The following is a 27,056-nucleotide window of genomic DNA, read 5'->3' as shown; positions in this document are numbered from 1 at the left end:
TCGTCGCCATCGTCATCACTAACACTCCTCTCGTCGTAGGGGAGGCATCTTCATCAACATCTTCATCAGCACCATCTCCTCTCTAATCCCTAGTTCATCTCTTGCAACCAATCTTCGTCTCGCAACTCAGATTGGTACTTGTAAGGTTGCTAGTAGTGTTGATTACTCTTTGTAATTAATGCTTGTTGGATTACTTGGTGGAAGAGTTTATGTTCAGATCCTTGATGCTATTCATTACACCTCTGGTCATGATTATGATTATGTCTTGTGAGTAGTTACTTTTGTTCTTGAGGACATGGGATAAGTCATGCTGATAATAGTCATGTAAATTTGATATTCGTTCGGTATTTTGATATGATGTATGTTGTTTTTTCCTCTAGTGGTGTTATGTGAACGTCGACTACATAACACTTCACCATATTTGGGCCTAGAGGAAGGCATTGGGAAGTAGTAAGTAGATGATGGGTTGCTGGAGCGACAGAAGCTTAAACCCCAGTTTATGCGCTGCTTCGTGAGGGGCTGATTTGGACCCACTAGTTTAATGCTATGTTTAGACTTTGTCTTAATTCTTCTTTTGTAGTTGCGGATGGTTGCGAGAGAGGTTAATCATAAGAGGGATGCTTGTCCAAGTAAGGGCAGTACCCAAGCGCCGGTCCACCCACATATCAAACTATCAAAGTAAAGAACGCGAATCATATGAACATGATGAAACTAGCATGACAGAAATTCCCGTGTGTCCTCGGGAGCGTTTTTGCTCCTATAAGACTTTGTTCAGGCTTGCCCTTGCTACAAAAGGGATTGGTCCACTTGCTGCACCGTTGCTACTACTTGTTACTTGTTACTCTTTGTTCGCTACGTTTCACCTCGCTACACAATCACTTGTTACCGCTACTTTCAGTTCTTGCAGTTATTACCGTGCTGAAATCCGTTTATGAGAGCCTTCTGCTCCTCGTTGGGTTTGACACTCTTACTTATCGAAAGGACTACGATTGATCCCCTATACTTGTGGGTCATCATCCCCTACTAAAGAGAGACTAAAACTAGTCTAGAGACTAAAATCTTTTAGTCACAGTCAAGGAAAAAAATAGCGCGCTAAGACGCCGCTATAGCGCGCTAATAGCGTATATGAAAACTAAACGCTACGCTATGCATATTTCACTCGCTACGGCGCTATTCACGCTAAATACGGCAATTTCGCGCTATAGCGCGTATCGGCGCTATTTTTTCGACATGGCGCTATTTTTTCAGACGAATTTTTCATCAGCCCACTATTCTTTTGGGCTTTCCAACCCAGTAACCCTAACCAGCGGTGACCAAACCTATAGCAATGGCCAGACCTACCGAGCGAACCATAAGTCCCTAACCAAACCTACCGAGCGACGGCTGCAGCGACGGCCACCGGTGCTTCGCCCGTCTCTTCCAGCCACAGTCGACCGCCTCTTGTAGCCTCCTCCGCTCGCAGCCTCCTCTCCTCTTGCCGTCTCTTGCCGCCTCCTCGGTTGTAGCTGCTGAAATCTGTCATTTGTGTTGCTATATGCTGAAATCTGAACAATGTTTTGTGACACGCTATTTTGCAAAATAGCGCACAATTAGCACGCTATTTCGTTCATAGCGTTTTTTTGAAGGCTGCGCTATTTCAAATAGCGCGCTATTTTTTTCCTTGGTCACAGTAACTGCTACTTCTCCATCGTATGTACTTTTCCAAACTCTTTTGCCCTTGTTTTCGACTCTAATTTGCATGATTTGAATGGAACTAACCTGGACTGACGCTGTTTTCAGCAGAATTGCCTTGGTGTTATTTTTGTGCAGAAATCAAAGTTCTCCAAAAGTCTTGAAAATTTACGGGAGCAGTTTTGGAAAATATCAAAAATATCTACGCAAGTTCCACCTCAGGGGGTGGGCCAGTGGGCCACAAGCCCCTCCTCTACCACCACCACCCCTGGTGGCGGTGGGCAGGCTTGTGGGGCCCACAGGCACTTGCCGCCCCCAACTCCAGCTCTATAAGTTGCCTTTCGTCCCAGAAAAAATAAAAAGAGAAGTTTTCGTCGCGATTTCGATACGGAGGCGCCGCCACCACCTGTTCTTCATCTGGAGGGCACATCTGGAGTCCGTCTTGGGCTCCGGAGAGGGGAAATCGTCGCCATCGTCATCATCAACCTTCTTCCCTCTCCAATTCCATGAAGCTCTTCGTCGTTCGTGAGTAATCTATTCGTAGCACTACAACACGACCTCACCTCTAGCAACGCTCTTTTCCATATCTAAAAGTCCATATAAGCGTTGCTAGCGTCTATACCAACGGTTTAGGATGCGTAGCCTTATCCAATGTTGCTAGCGCGTAATGCAACGCTTATAATTTCGTTGGTAAAAGGGACCGATGCAAGAATACAACACATAAAACTGACTTTTACAACAGTTTTATATGTTGGTGTTTAATGTACAAGAATCCAAATCTCATTGGTTGGCAATAGAGAATTTAGAACGCTTCAGATGTTGGTACACATATAATGTGAATACTATTATTTTATAGTATATATTAAAGCTCCACATAATGGTGATAATTATGTATATCAAGTGAGGAAATAGAAGAGAATATATTCACAAAAGGAAGAAAACATATATTGGATAAAACTGTTGGATTACAATAGCACACATTACAGGAGGAACATCATCGAAATGTGATGAATAATCTAATTATCTTTTTGACAAAGAAACATCCATCAACATCCCTACATCTTAACTAAGACTTAACCGAGGAACATCCTCCAAGAGGAACAACATCCCTACAACTTGACTAAAACTAAGAGCCATCCATCATCATCATCATCATGAACTGGAACACCATAATCATCTTCGTTTTAGTATACTTGCCAGTACACCCATATATTCATCCATATATCTTTAGAATCTACAAAAAAAATAACAAAATGAATTTTTAACACACAATGGATTTACATCATGCAAGTAGTGATAGAGTCAGAATATTAGACACGTACAAAGGTTGAAGGCCATGCAATCTTTGTTTTTTCTACATTACCGGGAGCAGTGCAGTTTTTGCGACTATTTAAGAAATCTCCAGTTTTCACAAGTACCTTATGGACATGCACTGCCAAGAATTCATTTGTAATTTCAGCACCATGAAGTTTAAATTTAAGATCACTAGTTAGTTGGCAAACTGAACTACAACGGTTTTTGTCATCAGAAACCCAACCAAGACATTTAGCTCTAGTTGGTTTTAGTCATCCAACAGGAAACAAACAAACCTACAATGTTCACCATGCTTTGCAACAAATCTACAACCCCAAATCCACTGAAACTAATTTATATGGTCATCACCAGCCTAGAGATCCACTGCTAATTCTGTAAACGTACAGCCAAATCTTTTTTATGTGAACCAACAGATTTATTTATTGCTAAATAAATCCACTGAACCTACAGCCCCAATTTGCTAAAAATTTGCATGGACAACAACATATAAACTAGCATGGCTCAATGGCCATTAACAAAGGAAGTAGTAGCATAGTACGGAGAGGGGACATATTATACCTTCCATGGCATCATCCATGATTTGTTCCACGAACTTCACTTGCTCCATGGCGTCCCCCTGCATCGAGTTGGTGCATGCTGCTGCAAAACCAAGGGAGAAAGGTTTTGAACTGATAGGTGTCTCATGCATCTCTAGAACATCGCAACCGAAGTAAAACTTCATCAAGTTCCATTCCTACTTAATAAAAGAAGAGCCAGCTATATTCCTCCCGTTCAATGCATGTGTCCTAGTTACTAAATTGGTAACTTTACATCTGACTAAACGATTTTATCCCTGAGTTAGTTAGATAGTTATACAGACGCATCAGGACCAATGCACCAGGGAGTATATATATTAGAACATAAAGGTTCGCTTTGTTGCACCCACCCATATTTACAACAAATAACAAAATATTTTAAAAGAGCAAATTGAATGGTAGAATCATCCAAGAAAATTCGTACTGTTTGGATGAGTTCAAATATGGACGAGGCATATTTTTGAGGTAGCAGTCCAAAGCTTTAAACCATAGATCAAAAAGCAGTGTTGCACTTCTGCCGAACCATCTTAACCAAATTATCCTAAATCTCGAGAAAACAAAAACAAGAGTGATAAGAACATGGACACTCCCCATGCAATCCGGTACCACGCAATACTTTTAGAAACTGTTCAAAAGGAAAGATGCATCATGCAAAATGCCATTCACTGCATTTAGACTGTCCTTTACCAAACCACAGTCGATCAGTTGCATTCTTGTAGTGTTGTGAGTATTGGATGCACAGAACATCACACACACACTGTGAAATGCAGAAAGTCACTGGCATCTAGTATCCAGGTCACCGAGTGCATACATCGCCATGTAGATAACTTGTTCTCAGTCATACAAATTCTTTTGCTGCCAATGGACAGAAACCTGCAATGGCACAACTGAAGTCGAGTGCTTAGTTAATTGCAAGAAACACCGAGTGAATGTCGACTTCAGATGCTCCATCTAAGACCATTGCAACACAATGCAAATGTATATTTATTTGTCTACACAAGTTCTGAAGTTTAAAATCATGGGGGAAGAAAGAATTAAGTTCAGTTAGATGGAATACAAGATTTGCTGCAGCTTAACAGCAGAACATCTACTTTCAGGAATTAGTTGTGCATGTAGACAATCAGCAAAGGGACAAAATATTCTAATAGTAAATTATTATAAATAGTTTCACGAGCAATACACGAAAACTGGAATAAAATTAGTTTAGGAAACAAGCCTCGGTTTAGTTAAAAGGGTAAACAAAGAGCACTTACACGCACATCACATCTATCGAGCACAATCAAGGATAAGAAACACTTATTGATAGGGTGAGCACATCATCTGCATGGTCATAAAAAAAAGTAAGTCTCAACTCGACGGATCAGCACATCAGTAGCACTTAATCAATGCAAAATACATGCGAAGATGGTCCGAGTGAGGCACAAATCTCGCAAAACCAGAATCAACTCTCGTACTCAATTGGACAGTTGCAGCTTACATGAGAAAAAAAAACCCGAGTCCAACATGAATTGAACCACACATATTCTTGGCCTTACTCGGATATTCTCACAGGGTAAAGACGAACTCATAGGTCCATCGATGATAACATAATAGGAACTAAATGCAAGAATAGTCTGGACAAGAAAGAACAGTCAAAAGCAGGGAGTGGTGGAACTTTATCCAATCTTTACCAAGGTGTGCTGCAGCGGGAAGTGTGAAAGCGACAAAGAGCAGATGTTACCGCCATCTCTGCCCTGAAGACATGCAAGAAGGTTTGCCTCTAGCAATTTCCAAACAATTTCTGCAACAATAACATGACTACAATTACAATCGGGAATGAGCTATTATCCATCCATACCAACGAAACAAAATCATGATATCTTCGACGAGCCAACCTAGGTAACAAGAGATGACTGCAGGGGCAAGTTAGTGGAAAAGAGAACAACATGGACACCAGTGACGGAGCCGACGCCCTGAGTCCGAAACCCTATCCATGAGGGGAGGCTCCTGGGTGGTCTTTGGTTGCTGCCAGCTCCAGACCTAGCCGGATGGGGGGCTCCGCGGTGCGACGGGGCCTTGAGTTGTGCTTCGCGGTGGCGGAATTCGCCGGACGCTAAGTGAATCAGCCGCTGCAGGTGGGGCATCGAGAAGACAAGTGAAATATAGTGATGGGATGCGGGAGGGATGGGTGGGTGGTGGTTGCGGCGGATCTGGTAGCCTCCGAAGCTACGAGGTTGGAGGAGGGGAGCAGAAGGGCTGACGGCGAACTGGGTCAGAGCAGAGGAGGCAGACGAGGCGGTTGGTGGCGGTGATTTGGGAGAGATGGGGGGATTGGGTGCTCTGTTTCTCGCACATCTTTTTCTCTCCTTTTGTTTATTTTTTTCATATATATGTACCACAATAGGGTTATGACCAGCAAATCTACAACGCATAAGTTGCACTGTTTATATGCGTATCTACTGTGAACTTTGCAACATATAGTCAAAATGTTGTACAATTTATGTTGCTTTAGGGGGGATATCCTTATAGTGTAGGCTCGCTGGGCGGTGATGAGTAGGATGAGATCTATCATGTAATCGAGTTAGTTTTGATGGAGATTGATCCCTAGTATCCACTGTTTTCTGAGATTGATGTTACTACTACTTTGCCATGCTTAATGCTTGTCACTAGGGCCCGAGTGCCATGATTTCAGATCTGAAATTATTATGTTGTCACCAATATATATGTGTTTTAGATCCGATCTTGCAAGTTGTAGTTACCTACTATGTGTTATGATCCGACAACCCCGGAGTGACAATAACCGGAACCACTCCCGGAGATGACCATAGTTTGAGGAGTTCATGTGTTCACCAAGTGCTAATGCGTTGGTCCGGTTCTTTATTAAAAGGAGAACCTTAATATCCCATAGTTTCCTTTTGGACCCCGCTGCCACGGGAGGGATGGACAATATATGTCATGGAAGTTCTTTTCCCTAAGCACGTATGACGACATACGGAATGCATGCCTACATCACATTGACGAACGGGAGCTAGCCACATATCTCTCCGTGTTATAGCTGTTGCATGATGAATATCATCCAAACAAATCACCGACCCATTGCCTACGAGTTTGTCCTACTGCTGTTACTTGTCTTGCTATGCTGCTGCTGCTACTACTATTGCTACTGCTGTTACTTGTCTTGCTCTGCTGCTGCTACTATTGTTGCTACTGCTGTTACTTGTCTTGCTCTGCTGCTACTGCTGCTATTACTATCACTTGCTGCTGTTGCTACTTGCTACTGCTTTCACTACTGCTGTTCCTTGCCACTGCTATTTCTCGTTACACTGCTGCTACCTGTTACACTGTTGGTTCACCGGACGTTGACTCGAACTGACAACTTCCATCAACGCGGCAACGGAGGCGCCATTGATACAATCGTTAGGAATAGTCTGCCGTCAATAGATCGTTTCTGACACCGTTGTTATCATATTACTTTGCTGTTACTACTGTGCTTGCAGATACTAATCTTTCAGGTGCGGTTGAATCTGACAAATTCAAATGCTAATACTTGAGAGTATACTCTCACCTCCCGACGGGCTTATCAATAAATTGGGTCGAATACTCTACCCTCGAAAACTGTTGTGAACCCATGCGCTGGTGGGCCATCAACAACATTCTTCTAGTCTCATTACTGGGGAGTGCTTTCACATTCTTCTGGTGCCGTTGCAGGAGAAGGTTTGTTGTCATAAGCATTCGTCTAGCTAACGCCAGAGATTGCAGATCAGCATTTTTCGGGCGCCGTTGCCGGGGAGGTATTGCTATATTCTCTGAGTCACTTGGGATTTATATCCGCTGATCACTATGAAGAATCTGAAGGATCCGAAGACCAAAGTCTTGCCCTCAACTACGAGGGGAGGTAAGGAATTGCCATCTAGCTGTGCACTTGATTCACCTTCAGTTATGAGTAAGTTTGCGACATCACCTCCTGCTAGAAATCTTGATATGTCGCCTGTGCTTGATGATGCTTGTGATACTACTGCTAGAGTTGCTATGCTTGATACTATGCCTGATGATGCTATGCTTGATACTATGCCTGATACTTCTAGAGATGCTATGCTTGATACTACTTTGCCTGATGATGCTAGAGATGCTATTTTGCCTGATGATGCTATGCTTGATACTGCTAGAGATGCTATGCCTGATGATGTTATGCTTGATACTGCTAGAGATGCTACTTTGCCTGATGTTCCACTAGGAGTGTTCCTTGATGCTCATATTGCTAGAGTTACTGCCAATGCTCGTGATGCTTCTGATACTGCCAATACTATTGAGATAGAACCTGCTTTTGCTCCTGCTAGATTTAGCTCTCCTAGATATGAATTGCCTGATATACCTAAGGGTTACATTATGGAGGGAGAGATAGCTGAGGATTTTCTTGCGTGTAAGGATGCCTATGACGCTGAGAAATTACTTCTCAAGTGGAAGGAAAAATCTCGGGAAGCCAGGATGAAAAATGACTGAAGTTTGCCACTTCGCCTATCTTTGTCACCGATAAGGATTATGAATTCTCTGTCTACCCTGAGATAATCTCTCTAGTCGAATCTGATCCTTTTCACGGTTATGAGTCAAAGACGGTCATAGCCCATCTTGCCAAACTATCCGAAATAGCCAACCTTTCACTAATGAGGAGAAGATCTGCCACTACTATATCCTTATGCCATTTCCTTTCTCTCTAAAGGATGACGCTAAAGTCTGGTTCACTTCTCTTGCTCCTGGATGTGTGCGCAGTCCCGAGGAGATGGTCTATTACTTCTGTGAGAAATATTTCCCTGCCCATAAGAAGCAAGCTGCCTTGCAGGAAATATACAACTTTGCTCAACTCCAAGAAGAGAGTCTCCCACAAGCTTGGGGGAGGCTCGTCCAGCTACAGAATGCTTTGCCTGATCACCCTCTTAAGAAGAACGAGATACTTGATATCCTCTATAACGGACTTACCGATGCCTCTAGAGACCACCTAGATAGTTGTGCCGGTTGTGTTTTTAGGGAACGAACTTTAGAACAAGCTGAGACCCTACCGAATAATCTCTTGATCAACGATAATGCTTGGACTATTCCCGAACCACCTCCTAAGCCAACTCCTAAGAAAAGAGGTATTCTATTCCTCAGTCCCGAAGATATGCAAGAAGCCAAGAAATCTATGCAAGAGAAATGCATTAGAGCTGAAGATGTCAAAAATCTACCACCTATCAAAGACATCAATGGTCTCGATAACCCGATACAGGTAGTAGAAGTGAATTCTCTGCGTAGGTTTGATGAGAGTGATATTCCTTTTGATAAACCTGCTAGCCTATGCTTTGATGAATTTGACAACTTTGTTGCCAAACAACACAGTTTCAATGATTATGTTAGCAGACATTTGGAAAAAAGTACTTGTATGCTTAGCCATTTAAGTGCTTGTGTAGACAGAAATGTCAATGATCTGAAGCTTGTGAGTAAACATGCCTCTATGATTACTACTCAGGTAGAACAAGTACTTAAAGCTCAGAATGACTTGCTCAATGAATGAAATGACAACTCTGTCAGAGTCATTACTAGAGGAGGCAAAATGACTTAGGAACCTTTGTATCGTGAAGGTCATCCTAAGAGAATTGATCAAGATTCTCAAGGAATCAATGCTGATACACCTAGTCATCCTAAGGAGAAGAAGAAGGATGATAGAAACCTGCACGCCAGTTCACCAAATACTGTCACACCTGAAGAACGTAATGATATCTCTGCGTCTGATGCAGAAACACAATCTCGTGATGAACATGAACCTGGTGACAATATGGACAGTGATGTTCATAATAATGCTCAACCTATCAATGATGAGGATGTGGAGATTGAACCTACGGTTAATCTTGATAATCCACAACCTAAGAAATACGACAAGAATGACTTCACTGCTAAGAAGCATGGTAAAGAAAGAGGGCCATGGGTTCAGAGACCTATGCCCTTTCCTCCTAAGCCATCCAAGAAAAAGGATGATGAAGATTTTGAGCGCTTCGTTGAGATGATAAGACCCGTCTTTCTGCAGATGCGGTTAACTGATATGCTCAAGATGTCTCCATATGCCAAGTACATTAAAGATATCGTGACTAATAAACGAAAGATACCAGATCTTGAGATCTCCACCATGCTTGCCAACTATACTTTCAAGGGTGGAACTCCTAAGAAACTTGGTGATCCCGGAGTGCCCACTATACCTTGCTCCATTAAAGGAAACTACGTAAGAACTGCCTTATGTGACCTTGGAAACGGTGTTAGTGTTATGCCGCTTTCTCTTTATCGTAGAATTGAGTTGGATAAGTTGACACCCACTGAAATTTCTGTGCAAATGGCCGACAAATCAACTGCTTTCCCTATCGGCATTTGCGAGGATGTGCCTGTTGTGGTTGCTAACACCACTATCTTAACAGACTTTGTTATCTTGGATATTCCCGAGGACGATGCCATGGCTATCATCCTCGGAAGACCCTTTTTAAACACTGCAGGGGCTGTTATAGATTGCAACAAAGGCAATGTCACTTTCCATGTCAACGGTAATGAGCACACAGTGCACTTTTCGAAGAAACGATATCCAGTACATTGCATCAATGCTATTGAAAAGACTTCATCGATTCTCATTGAGCTTTGAATGCCCTATTCCTTGTGTCAAGATGAAGTATGATTTGCTTGTTGGGGAGATTCATATCCCCATTGAGGTGACTTAGTGGCTATTCGAAAATTCTCCGTTCTCTCTGCGATTCGAGAAGGTTTTGTCATAAGGACTTGATCAACCCCATTGACGGATTTCTTTCGATGACCATGAAACGGATGAATCAAAGAGTCACATAACTCTATTTTGAGCTTTCCTTTTCTGTTGCTTAGAAGAAAAATGATATAATTAGTTTAGCTTTTCCTGTTTTCTGTTTTAGCGTCCCGGAGAAAAATACCTCGAAAATAAAAGTTCTCCGATGGTCCTGAAAATTTAGTATGATTTTTTCTGGAATTTTCGAAAGTTTCTGGGCCTGAGAGCTTGCCTGGGGGCCAGACCCGTGGGCCACAAGCCCCCCCACCGCCACCTACCCCCTGGTGGCGGGGTGCAAGCTTGTGGGGCCCACAGGCATCCCCTCCACTCATTCTAGCTCCCAGCCTCTTCTTCCACCTCCAGAAAAATTTGTTGCGCAACTCAACCCCGTGTTCTTGCTCATTTGGCTGTGATTTTCGATCTCCTTGATCAAAGCACCATTCTCCGAACCGTTTTGGGGAAATTACTCCTTGGTAAGTGACTCCTCCATTGGTCCAATTAGTTTTTGCTCGAGTGCTTTATTCTTCGCGTATTCTTGCTACCTTGGTGACCCTATTCTTGATCTAGAAATGTTGATTTTAGCTGGTTCCAAGTAGTTTTAGTGTGTGATACGGTCTCTAGGCACTAGTAGGAGTAGTTGCTACAAGGTGTGGTGGGTCTTTATTCACTTTTCTCTTGAACTTCAAAAATTTCAGCATAAGGAAATTATGTTCAGGAGGAAGTTTCTGTTGGGGAACGTCGCATGGGAAACAAAAAAATTTCCTACGCGCACGAAGACCTATCATGCTGATGTCCATCTACGAGAGGGGATATTCGATCTACGTACCCTTGTAGATCGCACAGCAGAAGCGTTAGTGAACGCGGTTGATGTAGTGGAACGTCCTCACGTCCCTCGATCCACCCCGTGAACCGTCCCGCGATCAGTCTCACGATCTAGTGCCGAACGGACGACACCTCCGCGTTCAGCACACGTACAGCTCGACGATGATCTCGGCCTTCTTGATCCAGCAAGAGAGACGGAGAGGTAGATGAGTTCTCCGGCAGCATGACGGCGCTCCGGAGGTTGGTGGTGATCTTATCTCAGCAGGGCTCCGCCCGAGCTCCACAGAAATGCGATCTAGAGGTAAAACCGTGGAGATATGTGGTCGGGCTGCCGTGGCAAAGTTGTCTCAAATCAGCCCTAAAACCTCCGTATATATAGGGGGAAGAGGGGGAGCCTTGCCTTGGGGTCCAAGGACCCCCAAGGGGTTCGGCCGAGCCAAGGGGGGGAGTCCTCCCCTTCCAAACCGAATCCAACTAGGTTTGGAAGGAGGAGTCCTTCCCCCTTTTCCCACCTCCTCTTTTTTTTTCTCTTTGATTTTCTTCCTATGGCGCATAGGGCCTTCTTGGGCTGTCCCACCAGCCCACTAAGGGCTGGTGCGCCACCCCCAAGGCCTATGGGCTTCCCCGGGGTGGGTTGCCCCCCCGGTGAACACCCGGAACCCATTCGTCATTCCTGGTAACTCCGAAAACCTTCCGGTAATCAAATGAGGTCATCCTATATATCAATCTTCGTTTCCAGACCATTCCAGAAACCCTCGTGACGTCCGTGATCTCATCCGGGACTTCAAACAACATTCGGTAACCAACCATATAACTCAAATACGCATGAAACAACGTCGAACCTTAAGTGTGCAGACCCTGCGGGTTCGAGAACTATGTAGACATGACCCGAGTGACTCCTCGGTCAATATCCAATAGCGGGACCTGGATGCTCATATTGGATCCCACATATTCTACGAAGATCTTATCGTTTGAACCTCAGTGCCAAGGATTCATATAATCCCGTATGTCATTCCCTTTGTCCTTCGGTATGTTACTTGCCCGAGATCTGATCGTCAGTATCCGCATACCTATTTCAATTTTGTTTACCGGAAAGTCTCTTTACTCGTTCCATAATACAAGATCCCGCAACTTACACTAAGTCACATTGCTTGCAAGGCTTGTGTGTGATGTTGTATTACCGAGTGGGCCCCGAGATACCTCTCCGTCATACAGAGTGACAAATCCCAGTCTTGATCCATACTAACTCAACGAACACCTTTGGAGATACTTGTAGAGCATCTTTATAGTCACCCAATTATGTTGCGACGTTTGATACACACAAAGCATTCCTCCGGTGTCAGTGAGTTATATGATCTCATGGTCATAGGAATAAATACTTGACACGCAGAAAACAGTAGCAACAAAATGACACTATCAACATGCTACGTCTATTAGTTTGGGTCTAGTCCATCACATGAGTCTCCTAATGATGTGATCCCGTTATCAAGTGACAACACTTGCCTATGGTCAGGAAACCTTGACCATCTTTGATCAACGAGCTAGTCAACTAGAGGCTTCCTAGGGACAGTGTTTTGTCTATGTATCCACACATGCACCGTGTTTCCAATCAATACAATTATAGCATGGATAATAAATGATTATCATGAACTAAGAAATATAATAATAACTAATTTATTATTGCCTCTAGGGCATATTTCCAACAGTCTCCCACTTGCACTAGAGTCAATAATCTAGTTCACATCACCATGTGATTTCAACGAATCCAACACCCATATAGTTATGGGTGTGATTACGCCTTGCTCGTGAGAGAGGTTTTAGTCAACGGTTCTGGAACTTTCATATCCGTGTGTTCTTTACAAATCTTTATGTCATCTTATAGATGCTGCTACTACGTGCTATTCGGAAATGCTCCAAATATCTACTCTACTATACGAATCCGTTTCACTACTCATAGTTATTCGGATTAGTGTCAAAGCTTGCATCGACGTAACCCTTTACGACGAACTCTTTAACCACCTCCATAATCGAGAAAAATTCCTTAGTCTATTTAGTTACTAAGGATAACTTTGACCGCTGATCACTGATTCAATCCTGGATCACTCTGTGTACCTCTTAACAGATTTTCTGCAAGGCACACATCAGGTGCGGTACTCAGCATGGCATACTTCAGAGTCTACGGCTAAGGCATAGAAGACGACCTTCGTCTATTCTCTTTATTCTGCCGGGGTCGGGTTTTTAGTCTTACTCGAATTCACACCTCACAACGCAACCAAGAACTCCTTCTTTGCTGATCTATTTTGAACTCCTTCAAAAACTTGTCAAGGCATGCATCTTGTTGAAACTTCTATTAAGCGCTTTCGATCTATCTCCATAGATCTTTGATGCTCAACGTTCAAGTAGTGCAATCCAGGTATTCCTTTGAAAACTCCTTTCAAACAACCTTGTATGCTTTACAGAAATTCTACATTACTTCTGATCCACAATATGTCAACCACATATACTTATCAGAAATTCTATAGTGCTCCCACTCACTTCTTTGGAAATACAAGTTTCTCATCAACCTTGTACAAACCCAAAATCTTTGATCATCTCATCAAAGTGTATATTCCAACTCCGAGATGCTTGCACCAGTCCATTGAAGGATCGCTGGAGCTTGCATACTTGCTAGTATCTTTAGGATCGACAAAACCTCCTGGTTGTATCACATACAATATTTTCTCAAGGAAACCGTCGAGGAAACAATGTTTTGACATCCTATGTGCAATATTTCATAAATAATGCATCAACTACTAACATAATTCTAACAGACTTTTAGCATCGCTATGAGTGAGAAAGTCTCATCATAGTCAACTGTTTGATCTTGTCGGAAACATCTTTGCGACAAGTCGAGCTTTTCTTAATCGTGACTTATCACCATCATCGTCTGTCTTCCTTTTAAAGATCCATCTTTACTCAATAGTCCTATGACCATCAAGTAGTTCTTCCAAAGTCTACACTTTGTTTTCATACATGGATCCTCTCTCGGATTTCATGGCTTCCAGCCATTTGTCGGAATCCGGGCCCACCATTGCTTTCTCCATAACTCGTAGGTTCACTGTTGCTCAACAAGATGACCTCCAAGACAGGGTTACCGTACCACTCTGCAGTAGTACGTGACCTTGTCAACCTACAAGGCTTGTAGTAACTTGATCCGATGCTCGATGATCACCGTCATCAGCTTTCACTTCAATTGGTGTAGGCGCCACAGGAACAAATTCCTGCGCCCTGCTACACACTGGTTGAAGTGATGGTTCAATAACCTCATCAAGTTCTACCACCCTCCCACTCAATTCTTTCGAGAGAAACCTTTCCTCGAGAAAGGATCCGTTTCTAGAAACAAACACTTTGCTTTCGGATCTGAGATAGGAGATGTACCCAACTGTTTTGGATATCCTATGAAGATGCATTTATCCGCTTTTGGGTTCGAGCTTATCATACTGAAACTTTTTCACATAAGTGTCGAAGCCGCAAACTTTCAAGAAACGATAGTTTAGATTTCTCTAAACCTCGGTCTATACTGTGTCATCTCAACAGAAATACGGGGTGCCCTATTTAAAGTGAATGCGGTTGTCTCTAATGCGTAACCCATAAATGATAGTGGTAATTAGATAAGAGACATCATAGCATGCACCATACCAAATAGTGCGTGGCTATGACGTTCAGACACATCATCACACTATGATGTTCCAGGTGGCATGAACTGCAAAACAATTTCCACATTGTCTTAACTACGTACCAAAACTCGTAACTCAGATATTCATTTCTATGATCATATCGTAGATAGTTTATCCTCTTGTTACGACGAACTTCACTCCGAAACAGAATTGAACCTTTCAATATTTCAGACTTGTGATTCATTAGGTAAATACTCTTGTATCTACTCAAATCGTCATTGAAGTAAGAACATAATGATATCCACTGCGTGCCTCAGCACCCATTGGACTGCATACATCAATATGTATCACTTGCAACAAGTTACTATCTTGTTTCATCTCAATGAAAACAAGGACTTGCTCATGTGGTATGATTTGCATGTCACTAGTGATTCAAAATCAAGTGAGTATAAAGATCCATCAGCATGGAGTCTCTTCATGCAATTTATACCAACATGACTCAAGCGGCAGTGCCACAAGTAAGTGGTACTATCATCATTACCTCGTATCTTTTTGGCACCAATATCATGAACATGTGTAACACTACGATCGAGATTCAATAAACCATTGAAGGTGATTATTCAAGCAAATAGAGTAACCACTATTCTCTTTAAATGAATAATCGTATTGCAATAAACGCGATCCAATCATGTTCATGCTCAACGCAAGCACCAAATAACAATTATTTAGGTTTAACACCAATCCCGATGGTAGAGGGAGCGTGCGATGTTTTGATCATATCAATCTTGGAAATACTTCCAACACGTATCGTCACCTCGCCTTTAGCTAGTCTCCGTTTATGCCGTAGCTTTCATTTCGTGTTACTAATCACTTAGCAACCGAACCGGTATCCAATACCCTCATGCTACTAGGAGTACTAGTAAAGTATGCATCATGTATATCAAATATACTTCTTTCGACTTTTGCCAGCCTTCTTATCTACCAAGTATCTAGAGTTGCTCCGCCTCAGTGACTGTTCCCCTCATTACAGAAGCACTTAGTCTCAGGTTTGGGTTTTGTCTTGGGTCTCTTCATTAGTGCAGCAACTGTTTTGCCGTTTCACGAAGTATCCCTTCTAGCCCTTGCCTTTCTTGAAACTTAGTGGTTTTACAAACCATCAACTATTGATGCTCCTTCTTGATTTCTACTTTCGCAGTGTCAAACATCGCGAATCGCTCGAGGATCATTGTATCTATCCTTGATATGTTATAGTTCATCATGAAGCTCTTACAGCTTGGTGGCAGTGACTTTGGAGAACCACCACTATTTGGAAGATTAACTCCCACTTGATTAAAGCGATTGTCGTACTCAGACAATCTGAGCACACGCTCAACGATTGAGCTTTTCTCCTTTACTTTGTGGACAAAGAATCTTGTCGGAGGTCTCGTACCTCTTAACAAGGGCACAAGTATGAAATCACAATTTCATCTCTTTAGAACATCACTTATGTTCCGTGGCGTTTCAAAACGTCTTCGACGCCTTGCTTCTAAGCCATTAAGTATTTTGCACTGAACTATCGTGTAGTCATCAGAAACGTGTATGTCGGATGTTCACAACATCTATAGACGACGCTCAAGGTGCAGCACACCGAGTGGTGCATTAAGGACATAAGCCTTCTGCACAGCAACGAGGACAATCCTCGGTTTTACAGACTGAGTCTGCAAAGTTTGCTACTATCAACTTTCAACTAAATTTTCTCTAGGAACATGTAAAAACAGTAGAGCTATAGTGCAAGCTACATCGTAATTCGCAAAGACCATTAGACTATGTTCATGACAATTAGTTCAATTAATCATATTACTTAAGAACTCCCACTCAAAAAGTACATCTCTCTAGTCATTTGAGTGGTATATGATCCAAATCCACTATCTCAAGTCCGATCATCACGTGAGTCGAGAATAGTTTCAGTGGTAAGCATCTCTATGCTAATCATATCAACTATACGATTCATGCTCGACCTTTCGGTCTCATGTGTTCCGAGGCCATGTCTGTACATGCTAGGCTCGTCAAGCTTAACCCGAGTGTTCCGCGTGTGCAACTGTTTTGCACCCGTTGTATGTGAACGTTGAGTCTATCACACCCGATCATCACGTGGTGTCTCGTAACGAAGAACTCTCGCAACGGTGCACAGTCGGGGAGAACACAATTTCGTCTTGAAATTTTAGTGAGATAAGGTGCATAAAGGATTAACATCACATGCAATTCATAAGTGACATGCTATGGCCATCATCATGTGCTTCTTGATCTCCATCACCAAAGCACCGGCACGAACTTCTTGCCACCGGCGTCACACCATGATCTCCATCAACGTGTCGCCATCGGGGTTGTCGTGCTACTCATGCTATTACTACTAAAGCTACGTCCTAGCAATATAGTAAACACATCTGCAAGCACAAACGTTAGTTGAAAGACAACCCTATGGCTCCTGCCGGTTGTCGTACCATCGACGTGCAAGTCGATATTAACTATTACAACATGATCATCTCATACATACAATATATCACATCACATCGTTGGCCATATCACATCACAAGCATACCCTGCAAAAACAAGTTAGACATCCTCTAATTGTTGTTGCATGTTTTACGTGGTGACCATGGGTATCTAGTAGGATCGCATCTTACTTACGCAAACACCACAATGGAGATATATGAATTTCTATTTAACCTTATCCAAGGACCTCCTCGGTCAAATCTGATTCAACTATAGTTGGAGAAACCGACACTCGCCGGTCATCTTTGAGCAACGGAGTTACTGGTAGTGATGAAACCAGTCTCTCGTAAGCGTACGAGTAATGTCGGTTCGAGCCGCTTCAATCCAACAATACCGCGGAATCAAGAAAAGACTAAGGAGGGCAGAAAAACGCACATCACAGCCCACAAAAACTTTTGTGTTCTACTCGAGAAGACATCTACGCATGAACCTAGCTCATGAAGCCACTGTTGGGGAACGTCGCATGGGAAACAAAAAAAATTCCTACGCGCACGAAGACCTATCATGGTGATGTCCATCTACGAGAGGGGATATTCGATCTACGTACCCTTGTAGATCGCACAGCAGAAGCGTTAGTGAACGCGGTTGATGTTTTGGAACGTCCTCACGTCCCTCGATCCTCCCCGCGAACCGTCCCGTGATCAGTCCCACGATCTAGTGCCGAACGGACGGCACCTCCGCGTTCAGCACACGTACAGCTCGACGATGATCTCGGCCTTCTTGATCCAGCAAGAGAGACGGAGAGGTAGATAAGTGGACGGCGCTTCGGAGGTTGGTGGTGATCTTATCTCAGCAGGGCTCCGCCCAAGCTCCACAGAAACACGATCTAGAGGTAAAACCGTGGAGATATGTGGTCGGGCTGTTGTGGCAAAGTTGTCTCAAATCAGCTCTAAAACCTGCGTATATATAGGGGGAAGAGGGGGAGCCTTGCCTTGGGGTCCAAGGACCCCCAAGGGGTTCGGCCGAGCCAAGGGGGGGGGGAGTCCTCCCCTTCCAAACCGAATCCAAATAGGTTTGGAAGGAGGAGTTCTTCCCCCTTTACCCACCTCCTCTTTTTTTTCTCTTTGATTTTCTTCCTATGGTGCATAGGGCCTTCTTGGGCTATCCCACCAGCCCACTAAGGGCTAGTGCGCCACCCCCAAGGCCTATGGGCTTCCCCGGGGTGGGTTGCCCCCCCCCCCCGGTGAACACCCGCAACCCATTCGTCATTCCCGGTACATTTCCGGTAACTCCGAAAACCTTCCGGTAATCAAATGAGGTCATCCTATATATCAATCTTCGTTTCCGGACCATTCCGGAAACACTCGTGACGTCCGTGATCTCATCCAGGACTTCGAACAACATTCGGTAACCAACCATATAACTCAAATACGCATGAAACAACGTCGAACCTTAAGTGTGCAGACCCTACGGGTTCGAGAACTATGTAGACATGACCCGAGTGACTCCTCGGTCAATATCCAATAGCGGGACCTGGATGCCCATATTGGATCCCACATATTCTACGAAGATCTTATCGTTTGAACCTCAGTGCCAAGGATTCATATATTCCCGTATGTCATTCCCTTTGTCCTTCGGTATGTTACTTGCCCGAGATTTGATCGTCAGTATCCGCATACCTATTTCAATCTCGTTTACCGGCAAGTCTCTTTACTCGTTCCATAATACAAGATCCCGCAACTTACACTAAGTCACATTGCTTGCAAGGCTTGTGTGTGATGTTGTATTACCGAGTGGGCCCCGAGATACCTCTCCGTCATACAGAGTGACAAATCCCAGTCTTGATCCATACTAACTCAACGAACACCTTCGGAGATACCTGTAGAGCATCTTTATAGTCACCCAATTACGTTGCGACGTTTGATACACAGGAAGCATTCCTCCGGTGTCAGTGAGTTATATGATCTCATGGTCATAGGAATAAATACTTGACACGCTGAAAACAGTAGCAACAAAATGACACGATCAACATGCTACGTCTATTAGTTTGGGTCTAGGCCATCACATGATTCTCCTAATGATGTGATCCCGTTATCAAGTGACAGCACTTGCCTATGGTCAGGAAACCTTGACCATCTTTGATCAACGAGCTAGTCAACTAGAGGCTTACTAGGGACAGTGTTTTGTCTATGTATCCACACATGCATTGTGTTTCCAATCAATACAATTATAGCATGGATAATAAACGATTATCATGAACTAAGAAATATAATAATAACTAATTTATTATTGCCTCTAGGGCATATTTCCAATAGTTTCATGGTGGGTCCTCAAGTAAGAAGGGTCCTCATCTCTACTTTCGGGAGCCCGAACCTTTTCAACTAAGGGACGCACCGGTGAAACCATGTGAATGGCCTTCCAATGAGTTCATGATCGAAGCAGGCTTCAAGGATGAGTTTGATGCAGTTGTCCGCAATGCCGGGTTAGAACAATTCCTCTCAGATAAATGTGAAAAGTATGCTATGCTCACTGCCTCTTTCGTGCGTAGATTTAAATTTTTAGCTGGCCGTGAATCATCCATACTGTTTGACCTGTACGATAAATCACATACCGTGGATCTAGAGGATTTTAATAGGATTTGCAAGATACCCGATGGAGGTAGTGTTAATGATCCTCCTAAGTCTTCGGTCAGATACTTTGTCTCCAGTATAACTGTTGGAGAAACCAGAGATATCACGCAAGCCACCATAGGAAGCATCCATTTCCCTGCCCTGCACTACCTTGCCCTCTTCATAGGTAGGTGCATTAACGGCAAGGGTGCACATTCTCACCTATGCGCTTCCGATCTTAGTATCCTTAAGAGCACAGTAACATGTGACAAGAGCTTCAATGTGGGAGCTATTATAGCAAGGAGGCTGAATAAAAATGCCGGTGAGGGGGATTTCTTTGGTGGAGTTTATGCTACATGCTTAGCTAATTTTCTTGGGGTATCCATCCGTCCAGAAGACCCTCCTCTTCGTACAGCTTACCTTGATCGTGTCGCTCTAACACGCTACCAGTTCCTTGAGAGATATCATGGATCCCTCCTATACCGCTTGATATTTAACCGGCAGCGTGTTTTCCATATTACCCTTCCTGCTCCTGCTTTCTTTGACTTTTAGGTTAAACGAAGATACTACATAACCATAGGAGAGGCAGAGGAGTATGAGAGGGAGGCTACAGCTGCTCAACTTCGTGAGGCAGCTATTCAGGCAGTGGCTTCAGCACTCCCGTATAACACCCATTATGACTTTGGGTTTCGCCAGGATCCACCATGGCAGTAGACCAAGCTAGGCCAAAAGCCTAAGCTTGGGGGAGTACGTGTTCTCACCGACTTTACATTCATGCTTATGCTTTCACTCTGTTAGCCTGTGTTTACACTTTGCCACTGTATTATCCATGCTAGTTTCTTTTCGTTTTCTTGTTTTGTGTCCTTTGAGAAAATCCAAAAAGATTTTTCTTTCTTCTTTGGCTTGTTGGGAGCTTTCCCGTGTAAATAGTTTTCTTTTTCTTCGTGTCAAGGTAGAAGATATTGGTTACAATGTTTATTGGTTCTTGCATGCTTACCTGTTTAGCTTTCAAAGAGCCATATTACTTTTCTTCTCCTTTGTGTTTGCGTGCAGATTCAGCTTAGTCCAATGCGCTTACTATCGTTTTCATCGTTCGATCGTGCAAATGAAAGGCAACAATGATGATATATGACGAAGTGACTAAGACTGAAAAGCTGGTATGAACTCTATCTATTTTGGTTTTGTAAATATGACTAGCTTGTCAACCCAGATTTAGCTTTGTTGTGAGAGAACCATGTTTGAAATGACAACTTAGAGATCATAGTTTCTGATGCCATGCTTATTTAGCTGAGAGCTTATAATGGTTTGTCTTGAATGCCAACATAGATTTTGAGATGACTATGATGTAGTATGATAGGATGGTATTCTCCTTTGAATGTTTCAAGTGGCTTGACTTGGCGCATGTTCATGCATGTAGTTGAAACAAAATCAACATAGCCTCTATGATGTTCGTGTTCATGGTGATTTATATCCTGTTCATGCTTGCATTCAATGTTAGTCAAACTCACTGCATCTTGATGACTGTTGTCGCTCTCTAGTTGGTCGCTTCCGAGTCTTTTGCTAGCCTTCACTTGTACTAAGCGGAATACTGCTTGCGCATCCTCTTCCATAAACCCAATAGTTTTTCCATGAGAGCCCACCATACATACCTATTTGCGGTATCTACCTGCCGTTCCAAGTAAATTTGCATGTGCCATTCTCTAAACCTTCAAGAAATAATCCGTTTTGCATGCCCGAACCGCTCATGTGGTGACAGAGGGCTATTGGTATCTTCCATGCTAGGAGTGTTGTCCTCAACATGTGTTTATTCACTGTCATTCACGAGAAAGGGGCCGGTATTTGGGATGCCCAGTTCCACGCTTAAATCAAAAACCTAACTGTAAAACAAGACTCCCCCTGGATTGATGTTAGTATGGATGGTACCCGAGGATTCGGCTAGCCGTGGAGTGTGATTGATTTGTGGTGGGGGAGTTAAAACTTTACTTTTATGTTTGGAAACCACTTATAGCATGAGTAGCATGGAAGATATTGAGAACTCTTGGTCATTGCATTGACAATGAAAGCATGCCACCCAAAATTATTATCTCTGTTTTCAAAGCTTGAGCTCTGGCACCTCTGTAAAGCAATGCTTCCCTCTGCGAAGGGTCTATCTATTTTTTTTCCTGTTGAGTCATCCTCCTCTTATATAAGCACCAATTAGAGAGCACCTCTGTCATTTTTATGCTTCGCTTTTGATTAATATTGAGTATGACTATGACTGGATCTTCGTTGCTATGAATTACAAAATTTAGTCAGCCCTTGATCTTTGAAAGTGCTCTGCATTTATGTTTTGCGGTCTCAGAAAGAGCTAGCGAGATACCACCTATTCATATTGCTTCATGCTTGTTTTGATTGAAGTGTTGGTATTTGAAACTCATTATTATTTGCTCGTTAGCTGATTATGCCATTGATATTAGTTTACCGTGAGACCTTTGTGTCATTTGCTTATGTGGTTAACTTGTGATCTTGCTGAAATTCTCGTTATGAGTTAGACATAGTTGCAACAACAACATCAAACAGAGTTTGTCAAAGTTTTTCTTTCTCCCTCAGTTTGTCAACTGAGTTGCTTGAGGACAAGCAAGGTTTTACGCTTGGGGGAGATGATACGTCTCCATCGTATCTACTTTTCCAAACTCTTTTGCCCTTGTTTTGGACTCTAATTTGCATGATTTGAATGGAACTAACCTGGACTGACGCTGTTTTCAGCAGAATTGCCTTGGTGTTATTTTTGTGCAGAAATGAAAGTTCTCCAAAAGTCGTGAAAATTTACGGGGAGCAGTTTTGGAAAATATCAAAAATATTTGCGGCAAGTTCCACCTCAGGGGGTGGGCCAGTGGGCCACAAGCCTCTGCTCCGCCACCATCCCCCTGATGGCGGTGGGCAGGCTAGTGGGGCCCACAGGCACCTGCTGCTCCCAACTCCAGCTCTATAAGTTGCCTTTCGTCCCAGAAAAATAAAAAGAGAAGTTTTCGTCGCGTTTTCGATACGGAGGCGCTGCCACCACTTGTTCTTTATCTGGAGGGCAGATCTGGAGTCCGTCTAGGGCTTCAGAGAGGGGAAATCGTCGCCATCGACATCATCAACCTTCTTCCCTCTCCAATTCCATGAAGCTCTTCGTCGTTCGTGAGTAATCTATTCGTAGGCTCGCTGGGAGGTGATGAGTAGGATGAGATCTATCATGTAATCGAGTTAGTTTTGATGGGGATTGATCCCTAGTATCCACTATGTTCTGAGATTGATGTTACTACTACTTTCCCAGGCTTAATGCTTGTCACTAGGGCCCGAGTGCCATGATTTCAGATCTGAAATTATTATGTTGTCACCAATATATGTGTGTTTTAGATCCGATCTTGCAAGTTGTAGTTACCTACTATGTGTTATGATCCGGCAACCCCGGAGTGACAATAACTGGAACCACTCCCGGAGATGACCATAGTTTGAGGAGTTTTATGTGTTCACCAAGTGCTAATGCGTTGGTCCGGTTCTTTATTAAAAGGAGAACCTTAATATCCCGTAGTTTCCTTTTGGACCCCGCTGCCACGGGAGGGATGGACAATAGATGTCATGCAAGTTCTTTTCCCTAAGCACGTATGACGACACACGGAATGCATGCCTACATCACATTGACGAACGGGAGCTAGCCACATATCTCTCCGTGTTATAACTGTTGCATGATGAATATCATCCAAACAAATCACCGACCCATTGCCTACGAGTTTGTCCTACTGCTGTTACTTGTCTTGCTCTGTTGCTGCTGCTACTACTGTTGCTACTGATGTTACTTGTCTTGCTCTTCTGCTGCTACTACTCTTGCTACTGCTGTTACTTGTCTTGCTCTGCTGCTACTGTTGCTATTACTGTCGCTTGCTACTGTTGCTACTTTCTACTGTTGTCACTACTGTTGTTCCTTGCCACTGCTATTGCTCATTAACTCATGCTACCTATTACACTGTTGGTTCACCGGACGTTGACCGGAACTGACAACTTCCGTCAACGCGGCAATGGAGACGCCATTGATACAATCGTTAGGAATAGTCTGCCGTCAACAGATCGTTTCTGACACCGTTGTTATCATATTACTTTGTTGTTACTACTGTGCTTGCAGATACTAATCTTTCAGGTACGGTTCAATCTAACAAATTCAGCTGCTAATACTTGAGAGTATACTCTCACCTCCCGACCGGCTTATCAACAAATTGGGTCGAATACTCTACCCTTGAGAACTGCTGCGAACCCACACGCTGGTGGGCCATCAACAACATTCTTCTAGTCTCATTACTGGGGAGTGCTTTCAGCATTCTTCTGGTGCCGTTGCAGGAGAAGGTTTGTTGTCATAAGCATTCATATAGCTAACACCAGAGATTGCTGATCAGTAACCCCTACTAAAATCTTTTAGTCCTCTCTCTCCTCATTTAATCTCTCATTGTTTTACTCTTTCATTTAGCACAACGGTGCGGCTACAGCCTTCTCGAGCGGTCAAAGGAGCGGTGCGGCTACAGCCTCGTCTTTTCCTTTCCCCTACCTGGAGTGCTCCTCTCCCCTTCCTGCTCCTGGTGGCTGAGGAAGGAAGTAGCTGATAGTCGTCCATGGCCTCCAGCGGCCGCCTCCACCTCCGTTGATAGCCGCCGGTTTGGCCTACCGCCACGCCTCCCCCTCCGCTGTTCTGTTGGTGGCTGAGGAACGATTCAGGTGAGAGATGATTCCAAGATGCATCCGCCATGGACGACGCGCACTCAATTTCTTCCATTTTTTTGCTTGTGTACCCATTAATAGGATGAGAGTATTGTCTCAGATCCATCTGCCATGCACGGCGCCTCGTTTGATTTCTTGTCTCAAACGGAATCATCTGGTGCTGCGGCGGATGCCATGGACGGCGAAGGGTGGGGTTTGACGCCCCCTCGTCTCCGGCGTGATAGTTCCGACAGCCATGTTCCGAGGGCCGGGAATGTAGCCGCACCGTGCATGGACCTGGGGAACCTTGACCTCAACGCCGACTGCGGCACCGCCTCGTACCCCGACATGACCATGTACACGCATATTCTTCACCGAGACAGCGGCTCCGGTCAAGGTTTCCCTCCACAGAGGGCAAGATCAGATGGCTTGCCGCTGCGAGGTCGTCGATCTCGCCAAGGTCTGTCCATAGCGAGGGCACCAGCTGCTCGCGGCAAGGCCGTCGTTGTTTCGGGGGGAGGTGATGCTGCTGCCATGCGAGTTGGTGCACGTCGTGGGGGTTCAAATGGCGCGGGCAGCAGCAGGCAGCCGCAGGAATCGTCGATTCCGGTGGATGCTGATGACGGCATCGAAGAAGACGAAGATGAAGATGATAACACGCTGAACCATCACATGAAGGTATAAAATTCTGCTCACACCATTTCTTTGAAGCAGAGAGATGTAGGTTGTTTTACTGCTAAAGTTTGGACCGATCAGGGTTACAAAAGCAAGGCTAATTGGACCGACGAAAATACATACATTTTGTGTGAGTTAGCTTGTGAGGAGATAGAGGATGGCAATTTTACTGCTAAAGTTTGGACCAATCAGGGTTACAAAAATATGAAGGAGAAATATTATCAGAAGACAAAATTGTGGCATCCAGGGAGGGAAGTCAAGAACAAAATACAGAACCTGAAGGGTGTGTACAATGATTTGGTGTGGTTGCCACAGCAAACCGGATGCGGCCGCGACGAACATGGAGAAGTTACGACAACTACTGCTTGGTGGGAGAGGGATATTAAGGTACGACAACTAAAGTTTTTTCATGATCAAATGTAACCCTGAGTACATTGAGACATATGCTAATGTTGTACAAATATTATTTTGCAGAGTAGACCAAATCTCAAGAAATTTAGAAAGTGTAACCCTGAGTACATTGGACTGTTGCATGAGATGTTTCATGAGGTAGCTGTGGATGGTACTTCTGCTTATGTACCTGGGCCAGAAGATGATACAGAGGCAAACGACGATGATGATGATGCGGCTGGCAGCCCAATGAGTACCAATACCCACAAGAGGGGTACCAGCTCAGTTGATTTTAGGAGTACAACAAGTAGTCCTTTAAATAAATGAACAGGGAGAATGGCAAAACTAAGGGTCCATTTTTGAGGACTTTGAAGGAGATCACCACCAGAATGGACAAGGAAGCTGAGACATCAAACACCATATTGCAGACAATTGTGGACCAAGGCAAAGAAAAGGCAAAGAGAAGTGAGGAGCGTAAGGTAGCACTAGCTACATGTCAGCAACTTGCCATTGAGTGTGGGGTAGCAGAGGAGTCAATTGAGTACTTTGTAGCCTGTGACTTATTCAAGGACAAACACAACAAGTTTGTCTTCCAAAACATGAAGAACCCTCAAGCTAGGCTCATATGGTTGAAGAGATGGTGCAAAGCAAAGAAGATGTATGACGAAGATGAGTCTTAGCTAGGTTGTCATGAATCCAATGTCTCCTTTTGTGTCATGTTTCCTATGATGAGTTCCATCAAGGCACCATGCCGAGAGGTAAAAAAGAGCACTTCAACTACACTCATTCTAGACTACGCAATGTCATTGAGCGTTCTTTTGGAGTCCTGAAAAATAAATGGAGGATCCTTTTTAAAATACAAAGTTATCCTCTACACAAGCAAACAAAAATTATTGTTGCATGTATGGCCTTGCACAATTTTATCCGCAAAAGTCAGTTGGCGGATGCGGAATTCGACAGGTGTGACAGAGATTAGAATTATCAACCTCTCCTTGAGGAAACAAGGAGGAGGCGTCGTAACAGGAGGGATCTAGAAATGGAGCAAGATTCGGTTGACATGAATCAATTGACAGATAGAATTGCTGATGGTTTGTTCCAGGGCCATTGAGATCATTGTCATGTTACTTATTTTCTTGTGTATGGACAATAGTAATTTCCTTATGTATGGAAATTTTTACTTTACTTGTATGGAAAATTTTACTTTACATGTATGGAAAAAGAGCACTGCGAATCACCACACCAGGCTCTACATAGTGCATACCCGGCGGGTCCTTGCAGGTTTACAGCGTGTTCGCTCGTAGCATGGCCAGCAGATTACCTGCTACACTGTTGCTCACATTCAGTTTTTCCGTCAGTTCAGTGGCATTTTTATTTT

General features: G+C 43.6%; 1 pseudogene; it reads left to right on the top strand.

Annotated features, from left to right (window-relative positions):
* The first annotated feature begins 3,590 nt into the window (after positions 1–3,590).
* Positions 3,591–26,361, top strand: LOC123404907 (annotated as a pseudogene).
* The last annotated feature ends 695 nt before the right edge of the window (positions 26,362–27,056 follow it).

The sequence above is a fragment of the Hordeum vulgare genome, chromosome 6H (assembly GCF_904849725.1).
Source record: "Hordeum vulgare subsp. vulgare chromosome 6H, MorexV3_pseudomolecules_assembly, whole genome shotgun sequence".
In the NCBI taxonomy this organism is placed as follows: Eukaryota; Viridiplantae; Streptophyta; class Magnoliopsida; order Poales; family Poaceae; genus Hordeum; species Hordeum vulgare.
The sequence above is the reverse complement of the archived record's forward strand: the minus strand, read 5'-3'. Positions and strand labels throughout refer to the sequence as shown.